At 46.1% G+C, this 21,681-nt stretch overlaps 1 protein-coding gene across 3 annotated transcripts in view; it reads left to right on the forward strand.

Moving 5' to 3' along the window:
* The first annotated feature begins 810 nt into the window (after positions 1–810).
* BOC (BOC cell adhesion associated, oncogene regulated) overlaps positions 811–21,681 on the forward strand; it is an 81,564-nt gene continuing 60,693 nt past the window's right edge. The window contains exon 1 of one of the 3 annotated variants that reach the window (XM_084652191.1): positions 811–1,148. The gene's annotated coding sequence lies outside the window, so the exon portion shown is untranslated. Of the gene's footprint in view, positions 1,149–5,938; positions 6,026–21,681 lie in introns of those variants that run through there. The other 2 variants (XM_084652192.1, XM_084652194.1) reach the window with 2 other exon arrangements.

Genomic DNA, 21,681 nt, shown 5'->3' on the forward strand with positions numbered 1-21,681 from the left:
CGGGACTATACACCTGAGTAAAGTTATGCACATGCTTAAGTGTTTGCAAGCGAGGGGCTTACAAAGGTGAGCAAAATCCAAAAGGCTGGGACAGGGGAAGACAATTAAACATCTGTCCTTTAGAGCTGATATATCTTATTTTTGTAATGACACGAACTTTCCCCAACTGCCCTTCAGCCTAGCCATCATACAGTATAGGATACAATACCATTGCATGTGCAATATGGAGCAGTGAATATTAAAGAAAAATAGGGCCACTGGCTGGTTTTTCACACACACACACACACACTTTTTCCATCAGCAAGGCTGTTAAGTTCCAAGAGAGAGCTTCTTTCCTGCCTAAAGGTTCAGTGTTGTGTGTAAAGAAAAAAATCACTTTGCTGCAGCAGCTCCAGCCTCTAACTCCCCCACCCTCCCATGATGAATAGGGGGTCACTAAGGACCGCCACATACCAAATCCACAAGACAAGGGGTGGTGGAGGGACCCTCCTTCTTTTGCCAAACTTTTCAGCTCAACTTTCCCAGCTTCCGCTTCTCTGGGGACAGAGGAGGAGGGGCGGGGCGGGGAAGAGAGCACCAGGGCTGCTGCTCTGTGCGTGTGATTCTTTAAACTCACCCCAAGTGCTGGGAGATGGGACAGAGAGAATCCATCTGATGACCATTATTAGTATTTGGGGAGACTATTGTTTGCTCCCTTCCTTTGCGGAGTTATTTCCCCCCCTCTCACGTCTTGCTCCTCCTCCTTTCCCTCCTCCTACTAAGGGGGAGGGGGGAATGGGAGGCTCCAGAAGAGCCGCAGGACTGGTAGCAAAAGAAGGGAATTGTTTGAGAGTTCAGTCATCCAAAAAACCTTCTTCCATGTGGCTGCCCTGATTCCAATGTCCCTTTCTTCCTCTTGCAACAACTTCCTTCTCCTCCTCCTTCTCCTCCTCCCCTGAGCCCTGCAGAATCTCTCCGCCCCTAAAATTATCCCTAAAATCAACCACCACGAAAAGAAAGTAAGTCCAAAAATCAAAAACCCCAGACTCTTTTGCTGAGTTCCAGATCCGGCCTGGAACTTCCCAGCCCCTGGACATTAGCCTCTTTGTTGCTTCTTCTCATTTTGTGTATCTTTGTGTTTCTCCTTCCTGCTCCATCAGAGATCTCCGGTGAGTGAAACAGCTGGGGGTGGGGTGGGGAGGTTAAAAAAAGTTTGCTTTGGAGCGAGAGAGAGAGAGACGTTCTGGTGGGTTGTGGTCCCCCCCCCCCCTTAAGCTTCTACGTGTAGGAGCCGCAAATCTTTTGGAGTTTGGGAGGGTTGTTTGCTGGATGCTTTTAGGGGAAATCTCTGTGGTTTGTGTTTTTTAATGCAATAAAAATAGCAAGAGAAGAACAGTTTCCCCAGCGATTCCCTCGCCCCCCTTCCATGGTGAGTTTTGTTTTTGACCGGGCAGGTGGAATTTGGGGGCTTGTTTATTTCACTCTGTCTGTTTCTCGGCATTAATGGAGGGCCCTGCACGCACTCTGTGGGTACTGCAGCTCCAGTGCCCAAAACTTCCCCAAAGATCAACTCGGCTCCCTTCCCCAGGCAACAAGAGACAGGAGATGGATAACGACGATTTAAGAAATAGATTTCTTTACCTCCCCCTCACCCCATCTTTCATAAAAAAAATAGTGGATTTGTTTTTTAAAATGATGGGAGTTTGCAGAAAAGACAACTAATGCAAAGGCATCTTGGCTTGTGATTATGTGGAGGGGTTCCTGTTGCACAGAGAAGCGTGGGTGGGTTTTCTGTGAGTAAAATGTTTGTTCGCTGCCTGCATTTTCTTGTGCAATTGTATATTTTAGTCCTTATGCTAAGGTGATCGGTGAAATAGATGGAGGGGGTGTTAAAGGAGAGTTGGGGGGAATCGTCTTCTGCTGTGATGATGTGGGACTTGAGAGGCTGTTATGTGTATGTATCTTGGTATTTGGACTGTAACTTTGGCAGGTCCTTGTAACATCGCCTTTAAATAGAAAATGTACTGATTATTTAGGGGAGGGAAGGGCTCAGGATTTATACCAGCATTCAAATTACTTTTTTAATTAAGAATTTTGAAGAACTTGCTAATAATATAACATAATAATAATAGACTAAGCAAGCACCTTTCTTGATAGCCCCCCAAAGGGCAAAACTGATTTAACACAAACATTTTATTTTTGACTACAATTTTTGCCTGTAGAGGGGCCACAGTTTCCCAAGTATATTTCAGTGAAGTTGTGGAAGAGGTATTTCAGGATCTAGTCCAGTTGGTGTTTTGTTTTTTTTTTAACGAAACTCTATTGCTTCTACACATACTCTGTTTTATGTGAACAGGAGAGTGTGCTTCTATATATACAGACTGTGTGTGTGTCTGTGTTCACATACAATTTCTTGCATGTCTTAAATTGTCTGATGTACTTGGTGACCAATTCTCTTAATTTCTGCACAGCTACCAAGCAGCACTGTGCGATGTTGTTTTGATATATCCGTCTGCAGCCTAACTGTCAACCTCCATTTCCCATGGTTTAAAAAACTTCATCATGGAAAATTATTAAGAGTCTGAGGGGTTTTTGTGTTGGTGGTGGGTTTTTTTGTTTGCAAGTAGGGTTTTATTTTGGTTTTCCTATCCTTTTGGGAGTGCGCTTTCTCAGGCTGCCTGGATTTGGAAGAGAGAAAATTGTTGGCTTTGCAAATGCGCACGTGCACACACACACAAAACACCTTTATGGTGGGTTAGATATTGAGGTTTATGGCTCTGGGAAAGGTTTCAGGAGAAACACTGTGAGGGTTGCAAATGACGGGTGTTTTGTTTTTTAAAGGACCTAAATAACTGAATGTAAATAGCTCCCCTTCCTAATAGGAAGCACCCTGGAGTCTCTTGGGGAAAATATAATTTAGGGAGAATTATGATTTTCCCATAGAATGGGTGGATTTATGTGTGGCGAGAAATCAATGGAGTTTTGCTTCCCTCACAATCAAAAGGTCTAAAGCAGGCTAAACTCTCAATGGGTGTTTTCTGTTAGGGCTGAAATCAGACCTAGTGCTAACCTCCTTGCTGAAGGAGTTCTACTTAGGAAAAATAGGGCATGTTCCCATGAGCGAAGCACAAAATGCTAATGTACAAAATTGAGGACCAAGTTCATTTCACCCTCTCAAAAATAACTCACCTTTTGAGAAAGATCTCAGTGAAAACTGTAAAGGTGGCAGCATCCACACACTGCCCTCTCTTCTGCACGAGGGGTAAAGAGGATACATTACAGGTGGCTGTGGCTGCTCCATTCTAGGATGTACATTCTCATGGTCCCTCTCTACTTCCTTAGGGATTGGAAAGCACCGCTTTTCCTCATCTGTTTGTTACTGTGTTGCGCCGGGTCATCCACCTGACACAAAACAGCACATGGGCTGTTTGGTTTCACCTCACTAAATGGGACACTTAAGTATTCACAGAGTCTTTCTAGCCCCTGGGGTGTCAGACCTTCTCAGCGTTTCCTTTCCTGGGGGTTGTTGGGCAATTATTCAGCTGTTCTTTGGCCAAACTCCCCTTCCCTCCTGAAATTCCTTGCACTCCCCCCCCACCCCCATTCAAAACCCTCCAAGCTTCACTATATTAACCATGGAGCTCAGATCCAGGGGTGCAACTCCCATTCACCTATGTTACTGAGTGTGGCAAAATTCAACCTTAAGGATCTAACTTAAGTCCCCCAAAACAAGGAAAGCTGCAGCTAAGGTTGTAAACCCATGGAATCCTCTGAGCCCACTGCAGAGACTGGTGCAAAGAAGTAAAGCTCTTTCCCAGCCTACGAGGGAGTGAGATCAGTCTGACAGCAGTCAGAAAACTCACTTTGTGGAGCTCCTTGTTTTTCTCAGTGATACTGGATCAAATGTGCGTGGTTTCCAAGTCAACAGATTACTTTTCTAATTGCCAGTGCCACCTGGGTTCTTCCTGCATCTCACACCCTGAAGGGTGAGGAAGGCTGACAGTTGGATTACGTGCTCACAGAAGAGATTCCTGCTCACACTGTTGTGGCTGTCTTAGGGAGGAGTAAAACTAGGGGCTGAAGGATAGTCTTCAGGTTAAAGCACAGGGCTGGGAGTCAGGAGACTTGGGTTCTATTCCTGGCTGACCGAGACTTCGGGTGTGATTTTGAGGTAAGATCCTTCCTCCCTCTTCGCCTCAATTTCCCCATTATTAAAATTGGTCTATTACTGACCTAACTCACGAATGGAAAGCACTATAGAATTGCAAATTTGATTAATAATATTGACACTTCAGGGCCAACAAATATAAACCCTTGTTTCTCTTGGTAAAACGAGGCTAGACGTTGGATGCATATGGTGATATCCTCACCCCAGTTCTGCCCCCTATATGGTGGGTAAAAGAGCTGAAGCAGCATAAAGGGGATCTAAAAGGATTCCCTTGTCACAGGATCTGAGGAAGACAGCCGCAGAGTGCTCTCTGCGGCCCCCTGGCAAGCCTTGAGGGGCATGTGTACCCGGGGCATGTTTGGGGACGGCTATAGGCAGCAAGAATAGGGTGCTGTAACTTAGACAGGCCTGCAGGTGTGCCCAGGTTACAGTGGGGGCCATGGGATGGCAGAGGACTGGGAGGAAGCCACCTTAGCCTCCTGTCCTCCAGGGCAGTGAGTGCTGCGCTGCACTGCTAAGAGGCGTAGCGCAGAATCTCACCCCTAGGAGGAGTAGTTGTGTTGAAAAGGCTGAGCTAGTTTCCTGACTACAACCATAGTCAAGGCACATGAACCTCGAGGGTGACTTCAAGGTGACTAATAACAAAGCATTTAGTTTAACCTTGGGGGCCAAAGGAAAAAGGCAAAGCAGCTAAACCATATGTTTAAAGCCACCCTCCCGTCACTGCACACTGATGGCCAGATTGTAATGCATAACTGAGCAGCTGAAGGCCGAGGAATGTCTCTGGATTTAGGCTGGTGTAACAGATAGCCCCAAGACATTGGCACTACTGCAGACCATGTGGGTTCATGGTTGGCCTTGCTCTGCTGCCATGAGAGTCAGTGGGAATTTTGACTTGAGTGAAAGAAGAGAGAGGCCAACTCTGAGTGGTTTTGAAAATACCACCTTAGACATGTTCTAGGGGAGGTTTGCGAGATAGAGCTTGTTGAGGTCATTTGTTCAGATCCATCATGTTAAATGCCTGATTTTGCTGGCTTATAAATTTGCTAGCTTATAGTTATAGCGTTATGGTCAGGGGATTGCCAATCTTTTGGCTCAGGTGATCCCCATCCTGGGTGGAGCCTGTTCAGATTTAAAGCTCCTTCAAAAACGTTAGCTGGAAATCCTGTTGCATGTGCGTGTTGCAGTAACCAGCCATTGTGCTTTGATGATTATAGTGCTGAGTCAGCCCATTGCTTGTGGAATCGCCGTTCTGAAGATGCAGCAGTTTGGCGTGGTTATAAATAGGCTCGGAAAGATCAGATTTTTTATCTGTAAATGTCGATTTTCCCATGCACACCAAAACTGCTGAAAACACATTTCCGACAACGACGATCAAAATTTACGGATAAGCAAAGTAACAAAATGTGGCTTGAGAACTGGTTCAAATTTGATTTAAAGGATATTGACTTTGTATTTTGACATGGGGTGTTTTAACGAGTTAAAGCTTTAACTTTATGAACCTCAACGTCCACTATTGTTAAATAATTATCCGACTCTTCCCCCAGCCCAAATTCCCTCAACTGTGAACTTTTAAACAGATAAAAATAGAAAAAAAAATGCATAAAAATAAACATCAATGTCATCTGTCAAAATTGTAAAGAAGTAAAATTCAGCTTCTGCCAAGTTTAGTTTTAATGAAGCCCGACTTAAAGGCAACTGTTTTTCTTAGTCAGAACAAACCCTCAAAGAGGTTGCAGGTGTTTTAACACCTGTTTGTTTCTGTCCTAAGGAGTCTGGTTGGGACGTTCTCTTCAGTTACCCTGGTGGAGTCTTGTGGCCACAATGAGGCAGCAAACGCGGTGCTAGTATTCACCAGAGCAACAGTGCAGCACAGAGGTCAGTGAGGGTGCCTAGCAGCCTGTGACTGGCAGTGCGGGTGTGGAGTTCTGGTGGACACTGGGAAGGTGCCAAGCAGAGCTGTCCCTTGGGGAGGGCGAATCGGGGCGACCGCTCCAGGCCCCGCGCTTTGGGGGCCCCCGTGGACCGGTGTGGTCGGTCCCGGAAGAAACGAATCCGTCACTTCTGCCTTGGGCCCCGCACCCCTAGGGATGGCCCTGGTGCCAAGGCTCATTAGGATGGGGTGAAGCATTCTCCTAGTCTCTTTGCTTCTCAGCATCCCTAGGCGGGGAGATGATGGTCAGAGCCATGCTGATCACCTGCAAGTACCCCCTACATTAGTGCTCCTTGACATTGAGCAACTGTTTGATTAGGAATGGTGAGGTGGAGCTGTGTTGAGCACACAGAGCTCTTCTGTACTCACAGTGCCTATTGCCACCTCCACACGTGGGTGGGAGTGCGGTGTGGAAGACATTAACTTACCCTTGCATTTCCTAGTCCTCAGAGATTGACAGTTAGTTGCCCACCGTGTTCCGGAAGCAAATGAAGTGGTGGTAGGCAACCTTCATTCTGCATTCACTGTGGGGTTTTGGCAGATGGATGTAAAATGACCCAATCCCAGGTCCCAGTGAAGTTGATGGCTAGATCGCTGTTGACTTCAGTAGGCTCATGTAAGGTTTGGATAAACATTCTGAAATTTCGGTGGCTATTCAGGCCTTCTGGATCTGTAACGATGGGCTTGGGGACTTTCACTGAGCTATGTATATAGCAGGATCCATGCAGCGAGTTACTGTGTGGGAATCTGGGGTGCTGTGATATTGTGTGGCAAGCCAGGGTGTGAAACTCGCCATGTAGACAAGCCCAAAGTTGAATATTTGTGTTTTAAAGGCTTTTCAGTACTTGCCTACTTTTATACATGCCGTGGGCATGCAGAGCTCTACAGATAACTAAGAAATGACACATCCCTGCTCAGAGGGTCTTAGATACTAACTCAGCTGGAACCAGGAAGCAAAGAAGGACAAAAATGTAAAAACAAGTTTTAACGACGACAAATGTAGCCATGTTTATTTTTAAACACCACCCCTCAAAATAAAGTGAGCGTCAGATGGCGTTTTGGAGGATTGGATCACTTTTAGCTGACTTCTTAATTTTATTTTTATTCACATTATTGACAGTGCAAATTGTTGTTTTTCCCATAAAAGAGGTGGCATCCCATACGCAGTTTAAAGGCTTAGTTGTCCTTGGCAGTCACGTCTGTAAGCTCTTTGGGGGAAGAACTGTCTGTCCTGCGTTTGTACCACACCTAACACAGTGGGGTCCTGTCTTATGTCTGGAGCTCCCAGGTGCTACCATAATAGACTATAACAGTCATGAGTAAGAGGTGTTGCAGAACTGCTTGCCCACAGCGGGAACTAAGGGATCTTGTTTCAGGGAGTCAGATCAGTCCCTGAGCTCCTCTCAGATGTGAGGATTGTGACTGTGCCTGGTCGTTGTGTAGTGACCACAGGCTTCTTGGGCTTAATCCAAACCTTGCTGTATCCTCCTAGTGCCTGACTTCTGTGGAGTCGAGGCAATATGGGCTGCTGTGGGTATACACAGACTGTTGTAAAAGTTCAGTCAGGGATTGAAAGTAAATCACTTTCCTCCCACTTGGTCTGTGTTCCCTCCAGAAGTTCAGCTATTTGCCTATAACAGCCAGTAAGTCTGTCACCTAAAGCTCACTGGTGGGAATTCCATTTTGGCAACCAAAGGTCCCATCCAGCAAAGGGATCCGCAGGGTCAGGGTCTTGGTGCGTGTGGATCCTTTTGCCGGGTGCTGAAATATATTTATTAGATTCAATGCCAAGGATTCTAAACTGATTTTAGGCACGGGTCTGCATGTCAGGGCAGTCCCCAGTCACTCTAATGACACAAATGTGGGGGAGTGAGACGGCTATCCCTTTAAGAACTCTAGCATTAACTTTCTAACATCAGACCAGAAGCCTTTAGGTTATTTTTATTTCTCCAAACCACTTCAAATTGCCTGAAATTAGAGGCTTTCCGCAATGGAGGGTTGGTGCCATCTGAAAGCTGGCAGGCCAAACTAGCAGGTGAGATAGAGCCCTCTGAGCCATTGCATAATGGTAATCAAGGCCCCATATACATTAAGGAAATTTACGCAGGTGTAACTCCAGCAATGTGGTCACACTGGTATGACCCCCTGACCTAGATGCATTGCACTGGCCCAAAGCGGGGCTTACCCTGGTACAGCTTAATCCAGTGAGACACTAAAATAAACTGCACCAGCATAGCCCCTGCTTTTTGTTGCTGCAGTGTGTCTAATTGCAGGTCCACACTGATGTAGCTACCTTGATGCTTATTTCCTTAATGTAGACAGGGTCTAAAGCTGATTCAAAACAACGTAGGCACTGCCCACCTGCCCTGCACTGAGGAGTGCTGAGATGAAGGGTGGCCCGGGGGAGACCCAGGATTAATCCTCTGTTCTACCAGACGTCCGGTGTGACCTTGGGCAAGTCAGTTAGCCTCTCGGTGCCTCGGTTCCCCATCTGTAAGAATGCACTTGCCTACCTCACAGGGGCATGGTAAGGATAAATTCAGTAAAGATTGTGAGGTGCTTTTGTGATTCTGGAGGCCACAGATAGGAACCGCGATTGGTTTAGGATGGAAATGTAGCGTGCCTCTTCAAGCATGGCAATGTGGTGAAAGGCTTGTCCTGGGTGGATGGGATGCTTTGTGGGGGCTCTGTGCAGTGCTTTGAGATTTGGAGAACAGGCTGGCGACCTGCTATAGAAGACCTGTTAGCTGAGTGTGACCGTCAGGGAGTCTAGTGTCTGCAACAGATTTATGGCTCCAGCCAGTGGTGGTACAGAGAGACCACTGTAATCTTTTATGGTCCAGGCAGCGTGCATCTCCACAAGCAAAGTGACTCCCACCTTTTCCCTCCTCTCCCCACTTCTAGTTTTATGAAGACACGCCCCACCCCGCCCGCAATTGAAAATTTGACCTTATCTTCAAAGAAGCCCTTTGATGTCAGACTTTGAAAGAGGAGGCAAGAGAGAGACCATCCCATCCACTAGGAGCCCAGTTGCCAGCGAAAATGTCTGAGAACAGTCTGAGCTGTTCATGTTTAAAATCCAAAGCCTAGCTTAAGTCCATGTAGAGGCCTTCTCCCCAGAGAGCACACTGGCAATACTCCATGTAGCAAGGGTTTTCTCTCGCACACAAGTGGACAGTTATTTGGAAGCCAGGAGCATTTTGAATGATGACTAATATTTTTACGTTCATCTGGGGCCTTTCATCCTGGAGAGCGCCAAACTATAGATAATGCATAGAGGGTTCTCTTCACTCCACCCCTTCCAATCAAAGCCCCTCAGCTCTGGGGTGGGAGGATGGCACTCAATCAGTGCTTGGCATGGCTGCATGGCTGTGGGTGGTATAGGCGCATTTTGGCCAGCTGCTATCTGAGCCTGCCATCACCAGCAAGCACTTCCTTTGGGCCCCAGACAACTGGCACAGGAGTTTAAGGAAAGCTGTTAGGTCAACAAGCCTGAGCTGTGTCAGGCCAAGAGGGTGGGACTGAGTTCCAAAGCTGAAGCATTCTCTTGGAAATCGCTCTGGGTGGGATTTTCTGAAGCAACAAAGTGATTTAATGTAAGGCCTGTTGAAAGTCAGTGGGCCATATGCTCCTAAGTCACTAAGGTGCTTTTCAAAATCCAAATAACTCCCCTTCCTTCTAAAATCAGGGCCTTGTTTTCTTGAGTGCCCTCACTGATCCTGTGTGGTGGTGTCACCCAGGGAGCAGGGTGGTTTCTCACTTAGCTGTGTTTCCACCCTGTTAAGGTTCAAACTGTCTAGCTCCAAACCACCACCTTAAGCCCTACCTGGAAACTACTTGGAAACGGACTACGAAGCATCAATGTGATGTGATCTCTGTGTGAGGCCTGGCTTACTACGTAGGGTGTACCAATCTGCATGATCCCATGGTGTAGTTCCAAGGAGAGAGTGTTGTATTAGTCTAAACCTGAGAGGTCAAAGGCCTGGATTTCTGTGGTGAAGACGACGATCTCTGAGAAGAACAGTTGCACCCTTCTCAACAACAAGCACAGATGAAAGAAAGCAATCTTGGCCATCTGTGTGTACATATGTGGCCCACACCACCCTAATAACTAAGTTCCTCACAAACATTGAGCTATGATGTCTTGCATTTCTAAGGATCTCTCCATCTAAGAATCACACTGTGCTTTACTAACTAATGAATTTAGCCTCACAACATCCCTTTTTCCTCTCTACCTTATCTTGTAGTACTGGGGACTACTCATGTGCATGCCAAACAGAGGCCAGAAGTCCTCTATAGACAGTATTTACACAACATACTACAGATTGTGTTGGCTCTGGCTTCCACTTAAATCAATGTCAAAACTCACAGTTATTTCATTAGGAGCAGGTACAAGCCTTAAGTATACAACAGAGAGTAGTAATGAAAACGTGCTGGCCTCACTTAAATTGGCAGTTGATGTGCATTTAAGGAAGGCAATGCTGCTTGCTGGAGGGGTGGGGGATGGCTGGAGGGTAAACAGAATGGCATTTATACACATACCATGTTTGAGATCGCAGAACTAAGCGGTAAGTCATATTTATTATGCACTTTTGGCCACCTCACCTGCACTCTGCCCACCAATCCATTTCTGCTGGGACTGCTTTCGATATCCCAATCCCCCGAGATATTTCAAAGAGCCACTGTTTAAAAAAATACTAACCAAACAAGCACACACACATTTTACCAGACCAAAAAAATGTGAGCGTAACCCGGTTTGATAGTAAAAGGGTTAAGCTAAGAGGAGGTTTGTTAATGTGACTCTCTAGGTGAGAGCCTGTGAAGAGCCTCTTGCTCCCCCTTTACTCTAAATCCTAAATTATTATTTGTATTACTGTAGCACCTAGAGGAATCAGCCAAGTTAAACTGGAAAAGATGGGGATCAATATGAAAATTGAAAGGTGCATAAGGAAATGGTTAACAGGGAGACTACAGCGGGTCCTACTGAAAGGTAAACTGTCAGGTTGGAGGGAGGTTACCAGTGGAGTTCCTCAGGGATCAGTTTTGGGACCAATCTTATTTAATCATTTTATTACTGACCTCGGCACAAAAAGTGGGAGTGTGCTAATAAAGTTTGCAGATGATACAAAGCTGGGAGGTATTGCCAATTTAGAGAAGGACAGGGATATCATACAGGAAGATTTGGATGACCTTGTAAACTGGAGTAATAGTAATAGAATGAAATTTAATAGTGAGAAGTGTAGGGTTATGCATTTAGGAATTAATAACAAGAATTTTAGTTATAAGTTGGGAACGCATTAATTAGAAGTAACAGAGGAGGAGAAGGACCTTGGAGTATTGGTTGATCATAGGATGACTATGAGCCGCCAATGTGATATGGCCATGAAAAAAGCTAATGCGGTCTTGGGATGCATCAGGCGAGGTATTTCCAGTAGAGATAAGGGGGGTTTTAGTACTGTTATACAAGGCACTGGTGAGACCTCACCTGGAATACTGTGTGCAGTTCTGGTCTCCCATGTTTAAGAAGGATGAATTCAAACTGGAACAGGTACAGAGAAGGGCTACTAGGATGATCGGAGGAATGGAAAACGTGCCTTATAAAAGCAGACTCAAGGAGCTTGGCTTGTTTAGCCTAACTAAAAGAAGGTGGAGGGGAGACATGATTGCTCTCTATAAATATATCAGAGGGATAAATACTGGAGAGGGAGAGGAATTATTTAAGCTCAGTACCAATGTGGACACAAGAACAAATGGATATAAACTGGCTACCAGGAAGTTTAGACTTGAAATTAGATGAAGGTTTCTAACCATCAGAGGAGTGACGTTTTGGAATAACCTTCCAAGGGAAGCAGTGGCTGCAAAAGACCTATCTGGCTTTAAGATTCAACTCGATAAATTTATGGAGGAGATGGTATGATAGGATAACATGATTTTGGCAATTAATTGATCTTTAACTATTCATGGTAAATAGGCCCAATGGCCTGTGATGGGATGTTAGATGGGGTGGGATCTGAGTTACTACAGAGAATTCTTTCCTGGGTATCTGGCTGGTGAATCTTGCCCATATGCTCAGGGTTCAGCTGATCGCCATATTTGGGGTCAGGAAGGAATCTTCCTCCAGGGCAGATTGGAAGAGGCCCTGGAGGTTTTTCGTCTTCCTCTGTAGCATGGGGCACGGGTCACTTGCTGGAGGATTCTCTGCTCCTTGAAGTCTTTAAACCACGATTTGAGGACTTCAATAGCTCAGACATATGTGAGAGGTTTTTCGCAGGAGTGGGTGGGTGAGACTCTGTGTCCTGCATTGTGCAGGAGGTCAAACTAGATGATCATAATGGTCCCTTCAGACCTTAATATCTATGAATCTACGTATCTAAGTTCTGGGCCCCATTGTTCTAGGTGCTGTACATACACATAGTGAGAGAGAATCCCGGCTTCAAAGAGCTTGCATTCTAAATGGAGAAGACAGGCAAAGGATGGGAGGGAAAACCAAGCAAAGTGACTGCCCCAAAGTTACCCAGCAGGTCAGTGCCAAAGCGCAGAGTAGAACCCACATCTCCCGACTCCCAGCCCAGTGCTCTATCCATTGGCCCACACTATCTTTCTGAGGAGGATGTCACAGCTGAACACTTGGGTTTTATTTTAACTAGAGAGGTAGAGAAGAAAAAGGGGTGTTGTGAGGCTAAATTCAGCAGATGCAGGCATACCTCACTAGTTTGGATTGAGCTAGCTCGCTAAAAATGGCAGTGTAGCCGTGGTGGGATGGGCTAATTATCGCGTATGTGCCTTTGGAGCCAGACAGGATTCTACTTGGGCAGCTAGCCCATGCCGCCATAGGTACACTGCTATTTTTAGCGAGCTAGCTTGATCGAAGCTAGCTTGGGTACGTCTACACGAGCTGCACCCGCCCCGCCCAATTGCTATGTAGACGCATCCGTAGAGTTGTCTATGGTACCTACCACTGCAGTGTCGAAGCGCCTATCAGCCTGAAGAAAGTTGAAGGGAGCTCCACTGTGATCCTGGGGAAAGGGCAGGTGAAAGGAAAAGTGCAAGGCCAGCCTAGGGGAAGGGAAAGAACCAGTTCTATATAAGGGAACAAGCTAACAGGAGAGAATTAGCTGAGGTATGGTGACTTGCAAGCTGGAGAGTAGTTGCCAGAGAGTAAGGGAACTAATGTGACTAATTAGTGTACTCCGGACAAGGCACAGTTATTATATAAATATCACACCCATTCTGTCTTGGGGTGGGGGGGCTGGGACTAGGCTCCTGATCCAAAACCACAAGCCTTTACTACATGAGCTAAAGGCAAACGGCTATAGCTGCTGCTAGTCGTGGGCCCCTTAGCTGTGCTGTGGACTCAGCCAATAGAGGGCAGCATCACTTGCATGTATCCATATAGTCAGTACAGGAGTATTTGGTGTTGCAGGGAAGTGAGGGAGGGGTCAGGAAGATGGTGGTTTGAGGTGCATCATGGGAGGAATGGAGTGATAAAGGGTAACTCATCATTCTGAGCGCTCTGAGGGATAGAGTTATGAAGGGACCTCACAAAACTGGGTGAATGGGCAACAAAATGGCAGATGAAATTCAGTATTGATAAATGTGAAGTAATGCACATTGGAAAACATAATCCCAATTGCATATAAAATGATGGAGTCTAAATTAGCTGTTACTGCTCAAGAAAGAGATCTTTGAGTCATTGTGGATAGTTCCCTGAAAACATCTGCTCAGTGTGGAGTGGCAGTCAAAAAAGTGAACAGACTGCTAGGAACCATTAGGAAAGGGACAGATAATAAGACAGAAAATATTATAAAGCTGCCATATAAATCCATGATAAGCCTACACTTTGAATACTGCATGCAGTTCTGGTTGCTCTATTGCAAAAAAGATATATTAGAATTGGAAAAAGTATAGAGAAGGGCAACAAAAATGATGAGGGGTATGGAACAAGTTCCATATGAGGAGAGATTTAAAAAGACTGCAACTGATCAGCTTGGAAAAGAGACGACTAAGGGGGGATATGATGGACATCTATAAAATCATGAATGGTGTGGAGAAAGTGAATACGGAAGTGTTCTTTACCTCTTCACGTAACACAAGAATCGGGGGTCACACAATGAAATTAATAGGCACTAGGTTTAAAACAAGCATAAGGAAGTACTTCTTCACCCAATGCAGTCAGCCGATGGACTTGTTGTCAGGGGATGTTGTGAAGGCCAAAAATATAACTGGGATCAAAAAAGAAGTAGATACATGTGCATAGAGGATAGGCCCATCAATGGCTATTAGCGAGGAGGGTCAGGGATGCAACCCATGATCTGGTTGCACCTAATCCTCTGACTACCAGAAAGTGGGACTGGATGACAGCATGGATCACTTGATGATTGCCCTGTTCTGTTCATGCCCTCTGAAGCATCTGGCAACGGCCATTGTCAGAGACCGGACAGTGGGGTAGATGGGCCATTGGTTTGACCCAGTATGGCCATTCTTACTTACCTTAGCACCATCCTTTATGCCCTTCTACTTTTCCACTTTCCAAACCCAGGTTGCATTCAGTGTACCAAACAGATTGCTGAAACACCAACCTCGCTGGACCAAAACAAAGTGGAAATGTTGACTCGGTTGCTGGGGTGGGATGTAAGGAGAGGTCATATATGGAGATGTTTGGAAAATTGGGTCCCCCTTATTCATCAAGAAAATAACTTACCTCTCTCCCAACACAGGTGTGTGTGTGTGCACACACACAGACACCCCTCTCCCTCTCAGTTTACCAGCAAAACTTGACTCAGGCTCATTGATGAAAAAGATTGTGGAGGGGGGAGAACTAGATTAGAGGTGGATCACAATTAAGATGTTATACTCAAGGAGTATGTGTGCTTTCTTTCTGAGGGCTGAGGGGCTTGTGATCAGAACCAGTTGGGTTTTCTCCCTGCCAAATTTTTTTTTATCTGAACTCACCACGTTAGGGCCTCATGCCATAATTACTGTCGCCAGAGCTAAGAGGGACTCGTAGTGGCTCGTTCCTTGTTCTCCTGTTAACAGTGCTGAATACTCTGAGGGAGTCAGTAAAGAACAACGCAAGGTGTTTCCTCCCAGGACTAAACATGCTACCTCCAAAAGTGCTCCCAGCCATGCTTGGCCTGGGGACAAGAGACCAATCCTGACATGCAAAGGCTGGTTCCATTGTACAGTAGGTGACAGGGGATTGCCTATATTCCCTGGAATTGAAAGCAGAGGGTAATTCTGGTGAATGGTTATTCTTAGGAGATTTTGGCCCCATCCAGATATGAAGATAAGCCCCTTCCAGATTTGATTCAAAGGTGTGTGGAGGGGGTGAGGAGGTGTCAATTTGAATCTTGGGATTTGAATCCAAGCCTTTGGTTATGGTTTTTGACCCATCTCTAAAATTAAACGTAGGCAGGGAAATGACTCACCAGGAGGCAAATTCACACATGGCATAAGCAAATGCAGCTCCGCTGAAGTCCGCGCATGCACATGGTCTGGGTTTGGCCCAAGAAGTTTATCTGTCAGTCTAATCAGTTGGCTGCTACATGTCAATGCTGCCATTGCTTTACTGAAGAAGTTGGTGTAATAGCACCAGAAGGGGCGAGGGGATCCTAGGGAACATGACAAGGACTGTATCGGTCAGAGAAGGGACTAGGGACTGTGGCTACAGCATGGCAAGTCTACTGAAACTCTTGGATCAGCCCTATAGTTTTTGGAGGCTCCTACGAAAAATAAGTGATAGTGAGAAGCAGGGAAGGGAAGATGGTGGAGTATGTGTGGAAGTCTTATGCTCTGGATGCTATAGGAAAAAAGAGACAGACTTCACCTGGGCGGAAGGTGGGGAGCGAGGGAAATTATTGCGGTTTCATTATTGGATTTGTTGCAGAAATGTTGTAAGCTGTGTTTTGCACCTCTGTCATATCTTATATTTGTGTAGCTTGTCTTTTTCATTATTGGGCACTAAAGCACTTTAAAAATCATAATGTATAGGAAGAGTTCACTGCAGCTGTTTAACTACCCAGAGCAATGCCATAATGCCATTTCCTCCCATTTTAATATTGCATTGACTTACATTGTAAGCTTTTTCGGGCAGGTACTGTCATTTTGTTCTGTGCTGGTACAGTGCCTGGCATAATGGGGTCTTGGTCCATGACTGGGGCTCCTAGGTGCTATGCTAATACAAATAATGTGTAATAATTTTGTTGCAAAGTTCTCTAGCATTTTACAAACTATTAGATAGGCAAGAGCTTCTCCATAGTTAAGAGTGAGACTGGATTTGCATCCCTCCCTGCTTAAAATCCTCAAAACACTCCTTTCCTTTTTGCTTCAAATTTTGCAAGGATGGTCTGTGACAAGTGGACACTGTTTGGTGTAAATTGGAGGTGATGTGATTCTAAGAGTCTTGGCCTGAAACGTGACTGGAAGGGGGTCTGAGATAGTGGCAGCCGCTAACTAAGTGGATTGGGGGCAAGTTTTGGGTTAGCTGGCATAGAAATAAGAGAGTAGAACTGGATGGGACTTTGCATAGATTGTTTGCATACACTGATAGTTTATTTTTCTACTGGTAATTGGGGCTACTGAATATGTGACAGGTGTCCCTCCTCAAAGAAGTTATTGACATCCTCTATAAGTATTTAAATTGTAAGCTCCTTGGAGCAGAGACTTTTATTGTATGTTGGTACAGCACCTAACACTGTGAGGCCTTGGCCCTTGTTGGGGTCTCTGTATTACTCTAGGAGGTACCTAGGAGTACCAGATGCTCTTGACTCTCCTTCATTAGCCAGATAGAGTAAGAAGAGCTCCGTGTAAGCCTGAAAGCTTGTCTCTTTCACTGACAGAAGTTGGTACAACAAAAGATACTGCCTCACCCACCTTGTACCTCAGAGAGCGTAAGGATCAGTCGGATAGGTGGGGGTTTCCCGTAGTGTTCCTCAGAGTTTCTCATATGTGAGTGAGATAATATCTGAGAGGGATCCTATTTTCTCAGGCCTCTGCTTGGCCAGTGGTTCTGGAGATGCCATCCTGGATGGGGACGCACTTATCCATCAAGTAGGCTTGATGGTATCCTGCAGTAAGAGCTGCCCTGTGGCATCATAGGAAGGCATTCTATGTTGAGAAAAGAATGCATGATCCTAAAGGGTTCACGCTCCTTCTCTGATGTAGGAGAAGTAGAACCTCTGTGCATATTCTATGGCCAGGGCGTAGGGTGTAAGAATTTCTTGTGTCAGAGGATATATGTGTGTCTTCAGACACTGGTATTTTATTCTTTCCTGCTTCACTGTTGCAGGTCATCCAAGAGCCAGTGGTCAGTGTTTGATAGTATGCCACTGAGGGCTTGTCTTCACATACAGTGCTACAGTGGTGCAATTTAAATGAAGATGCTACTAAACCAATAGGAGAGCTTCTCCTGTTGGCATAGATAATCCACCTCCTCAAGAGGCAGTAGCTATGTCGACAGGAGAAGCTCTCCCACTGACATAGCGTTATCTACACACGGGGATAAGTCAATATAAATACGTCACTCAGGGGGTGTGGATTTTTCACACCCCCGAGTAATATAGTTATACCAATATAGGTCTGTAGTAAAGAGCTGGTCTGAGTCTTCTGTTCTTTGGCCTCTTGGTTGGGGAGAGTTTTCTTTAAGGATTTCTTAGTATTTAATTGTTCAGTGACTTTTCACCCAGGCACTAGAGCTGGACACCTCTTGCATTTGTCCAAAGGGGCAAAACAATCACCTCCCTGTATCCTGAATACGAATTCCTATGGATGGATTTACAAGACAAGAGGGGCGTACTCCCTGAGAATTGTGGGCCAGCTGATGAATTTGGGGATAGGTGAGATTACTCTTATCTGAAGTAACTTGGTCATGAGTTTTGTTCCCTTTTTGGTTGATTTGTGGGGGATGGGTGAGCATGAAGGAGAGGGAAGCCCAAAGTTATTAATGATGGGCTCTTAGGGGTGGGTTAGGTAAAAGGGGGCCCCATCCTGGTAAAATGAGAAGGCCTCATGGAAGCAGGCACTGACTGTTGCTCTATGGTTTTGCAGTGCGGCCCTGTCCTCAACAGACCCTGAGGCATTACTGTAATATAAATGATAAAAAGCTAGGTAGCAACACCTTGCTGAATGGATTTCCTTCTTATCCGCCACTGGGCAAAGAGCAGGCCAGATGAGCTGTGGGACCACCTTCCATATCAGACCCTGGCATGAGGCAGATGGTGTCCTTGCAGCATCGACATCTGAAACATTACATTAAAAAAAGTGGGGGTATGGTGGATGAGGGGCACTGAGTTGTAAACCCTTTCCTGCTGCCTGGAAACTAGTCATTAAAATCTATAGGGGACCTTGTGGTGGGTGAAGGGCTTCCTAAGGGGAGAGGGGGAAGATTGTGGGATGAGGAAGGGGAGTGGTGTTTTGGAGATGGGATTGAGGGATCAGTTTTGGGGTAGGGAAGGAAGGCCCGGTTAGGCTTTGGATCAGGGAGGAAGGTGTAGTCTGTGTTGGAGAGGGAGAAGGGAAGGTCTTTGGGTGGAGACCAGGATGGCTCTGGAGCTGTCATAAGGGATTGGGGAGAGGCGGAGCTGTTGACCACGTCTTAGGCTGCCCAAGCAGCACTGGCGCTAGATTCTCTTCCTTCCTCAGCTGGCCCCAGTCTTCTGGAAGAGAGAGAATTTGGTGCCTATACACTGGAGAGATGTGATGGGTGCCTTTATAAATACCTCAGATAGAGAGAGTGACAGAATGTGGGGTGGTCTTCCCTCTCTCCAATTACACCAGAGTGAGGGGCATGCTGGTGTAGGAGGAGAAAAATCAAGTTCCTGTCATGGAGGGAACAAAAGAACACCATTCCCGCCCCCCGCTCAGATTTCTCTGGATTCAGCATTGACAAACATTCTTAATTAGACTGTTTTTGTTCTTTGAGAGTTTTCTGTGTCTCCTCTGGGAGACAGAAGAGCCAGTCTGTACGCTGACTGCCACGTGCAGCTTCTCCACAGGCTGTGTATGTTCCTCCTGCCTTATGGTGTATCTGCACCAGGACTCTTTGCACCATTGCTTTTAGCAGTGGTGCAGTTCCTCCATTGGTAGCAATGGCAGACGCACTAGCGTAGGCAGGGCACTTGTGTTTGATCAGTATGTCATCCAACCCTGCGTAGACAAGGACTTGGAGAACAGCCATTAGTTTGGTGCCACAGCAGTGAGAGGGACTGTAGTATCCCAGGATATTGAGGTTGTGGCATCCTAGGACACTGGGATTAAATGGGGATCTGGCATCTTGGGCCACAAGGGCTAAGCCAAGGGGGAGGGGCATCATTAGGACACACAGAGATGGGGGCTGCACACCCCCATATCACAGATTCCTAAAGCCTTGCAAGACGATGAGACAGACTCCAAATTGAGTGTGGTAGAAAGGAATCTGGAAAATGGCTGCTCCAGCTGGCTGGCCAAGAGTTAGCCATGCCTGTGAACTGCATGCTTTGCTGGTGCATCACTGCAATGCCACAAAATTGTTTTTGCTAGTGGTAGCAGAAAGGGCTAGGGGAGGGAAGCACAGGGAGAGCTGGCTTCTTAATACTCCTAACTCGTCCTTGGTCTGTGGGGAAACTCAGCCATCTTATTTTCAGCCTCAGGAATGATCAGCAGAGACAGTGGTCTGTGTTCCTAGGAGTGGGGGGTCAGCACAAAGCGGGGGTGCTGATGTGGTCCTCTTCCTGCATTATAGAATCTAGAGGTATCAATTAAACAGAGAGAGAGACGGAACTCAAAGCAATAAGATGCTGCTGTTGTTGGTGGGGTGACCCAGCATGGACCTGGGAATGAAAGCAGCTGGGTTCTTGCTGTGGGAAGAGGAGGATCGTCTGGATAATGTACAGTCTCCTGTGGCCCATTTGATCCAGGCTTCAAGATAACATGAGATACTCAGATAATCTCCTCTCCCTACCATTTCCTCCCATGGCTAGTGGATAATCAAGACACAGTTTTAATACCCTTCTTCTCCCCTTGCCCCATACGTGCATGTATTTTTTGTGTGTATCCTCTTGGCAGGAGCTAAAAAAACACAAGAGGAGTTTGGACCAAGATGAAACCAGTGGAGGAATATGTTGGGCAGCAAGAGGCTTTGTTCTGAGCCCTGAAGAGAATGGGGGAGGGTGGATGTCACTTCCCCGATAGGGACCTTGCCAAAGTTGTTCTTGCTTGGAAAGGCAATGTATAATTTTGAGGTTGTCTCGGAGTTAACACTTGGTCATCCAAAGTAAGAGTCACTTCCTTTGGGACTGGGAGACTCAAAGTCCCAAATGGCTCTCAGAGTCCTAAATGTGGCTGCCTTGTGTTTCATGCTGTATTGGTACAGATATGTGGCTTAGGTATTGGAACACGTCAGAGGCAAAGCTGGCTATTCCCCTTGGATAACAACTGTGCAATGTCTTAGAGTCTTCCTTAACCAACAAACAATCTAGGTTGGCCTGTCAATGAAGATACAAGTATGATGGTTGCCATCAAAAAGTCAACATTTACCTAGTGGGAGTCAGGACTTCTGGGTTCCATTCCCAACTCTGCCACAAACTACTTGTCTCATCAAGTCAGTTCACCTCTATGTGCCTCAGCTTCTCCATCTCTACAAGTGGCAATAATGCTACTTCCCTACAGTTTTATAAAATGCCTGTAAAGAACCCTTATATACCCCCTGCCCTCCAAGCATCTCAAAATAATAATATTTTGAATAACTAGACAGAGCCACATAAAGCACTGCACAGTCCCCAGCTGATTAGGACAGCAGTTCCCATACTGTGGTCAGCAGAGCACTAGCTGGTGGCCTGGGGAGGGCTGGCTGGTCAGATGGTGCTGACAAGGACTCTCTGTTTTCAGCTGCTGCTATGAGCCCCCAGGCTCTTCATTGCAACCCTCTGTCAAAACAAGGCAAAACGCGTAGGGAAGTTTGGATATATTGTTAACGGTCTCGAGTCAGATGTACCACCTGGCACATAAGTCACTGCTGTAGCTGCTACAGGGATGTTGCACAATCACAGGCTTTAGGGGGGAGTTGTCCATGAGGTGCTCTCTCTATTAAGATGTGTTCTATGCCATAAAGAGTTGGAGTATCCTGTCTGTGTTAGGAAGTCATAGGAGCTCATGCACTTCCTAATTTAAAAAGAGTGATTGAGCTCTGGTGTTGGGCTATTTGTTTATCTGGGGAACCCCGTCCTTGATCTGGATGGGATTCTCCCTAGGAAAACCACCCCATCTCCCTTAGAACTCAGATCTTTGGGGGACCCATGCTGCATACATAAAATGTGTTAAAGTCCTTTTGTGTAAACTCAGGCAGAGTCTCCATTCACTGTGACAAACCTGGGGAGCCCCCCTTACAGAGACCAGCAGCTTCTCGGACTGCAGAGCCTGCCAGCTCTCAAAACTCCCACAATCCCTTTGTTCTCTTACAGGGAAAACAGCTTCCTTAATCCCCTGCACCTACATCCAGAACATAAACACAATCCCCAGCCCCAAAGAAGGTGTCACTGACCTCAAGCTGGAGACTGTAAACTCCTTCCCCTCCCCTCTTTCTACTGCAGCGTGTGAAATTTAACCTCTTGTGCTGAAGGAAACCTGT

The sequence above is a fragment of the Lepidochelys olivacea genome, assembly GCF_965140295.1.
Source record: "Lepidochelys olivacea isolate rLepOli2 genome assembly, chromosome: 1".
Lineage (NCBI taxonomy): Eukaryota > Metazoa > Chordata > Testudines > Cheloniidae > Lepidochelys > Lepidochelys olivacea.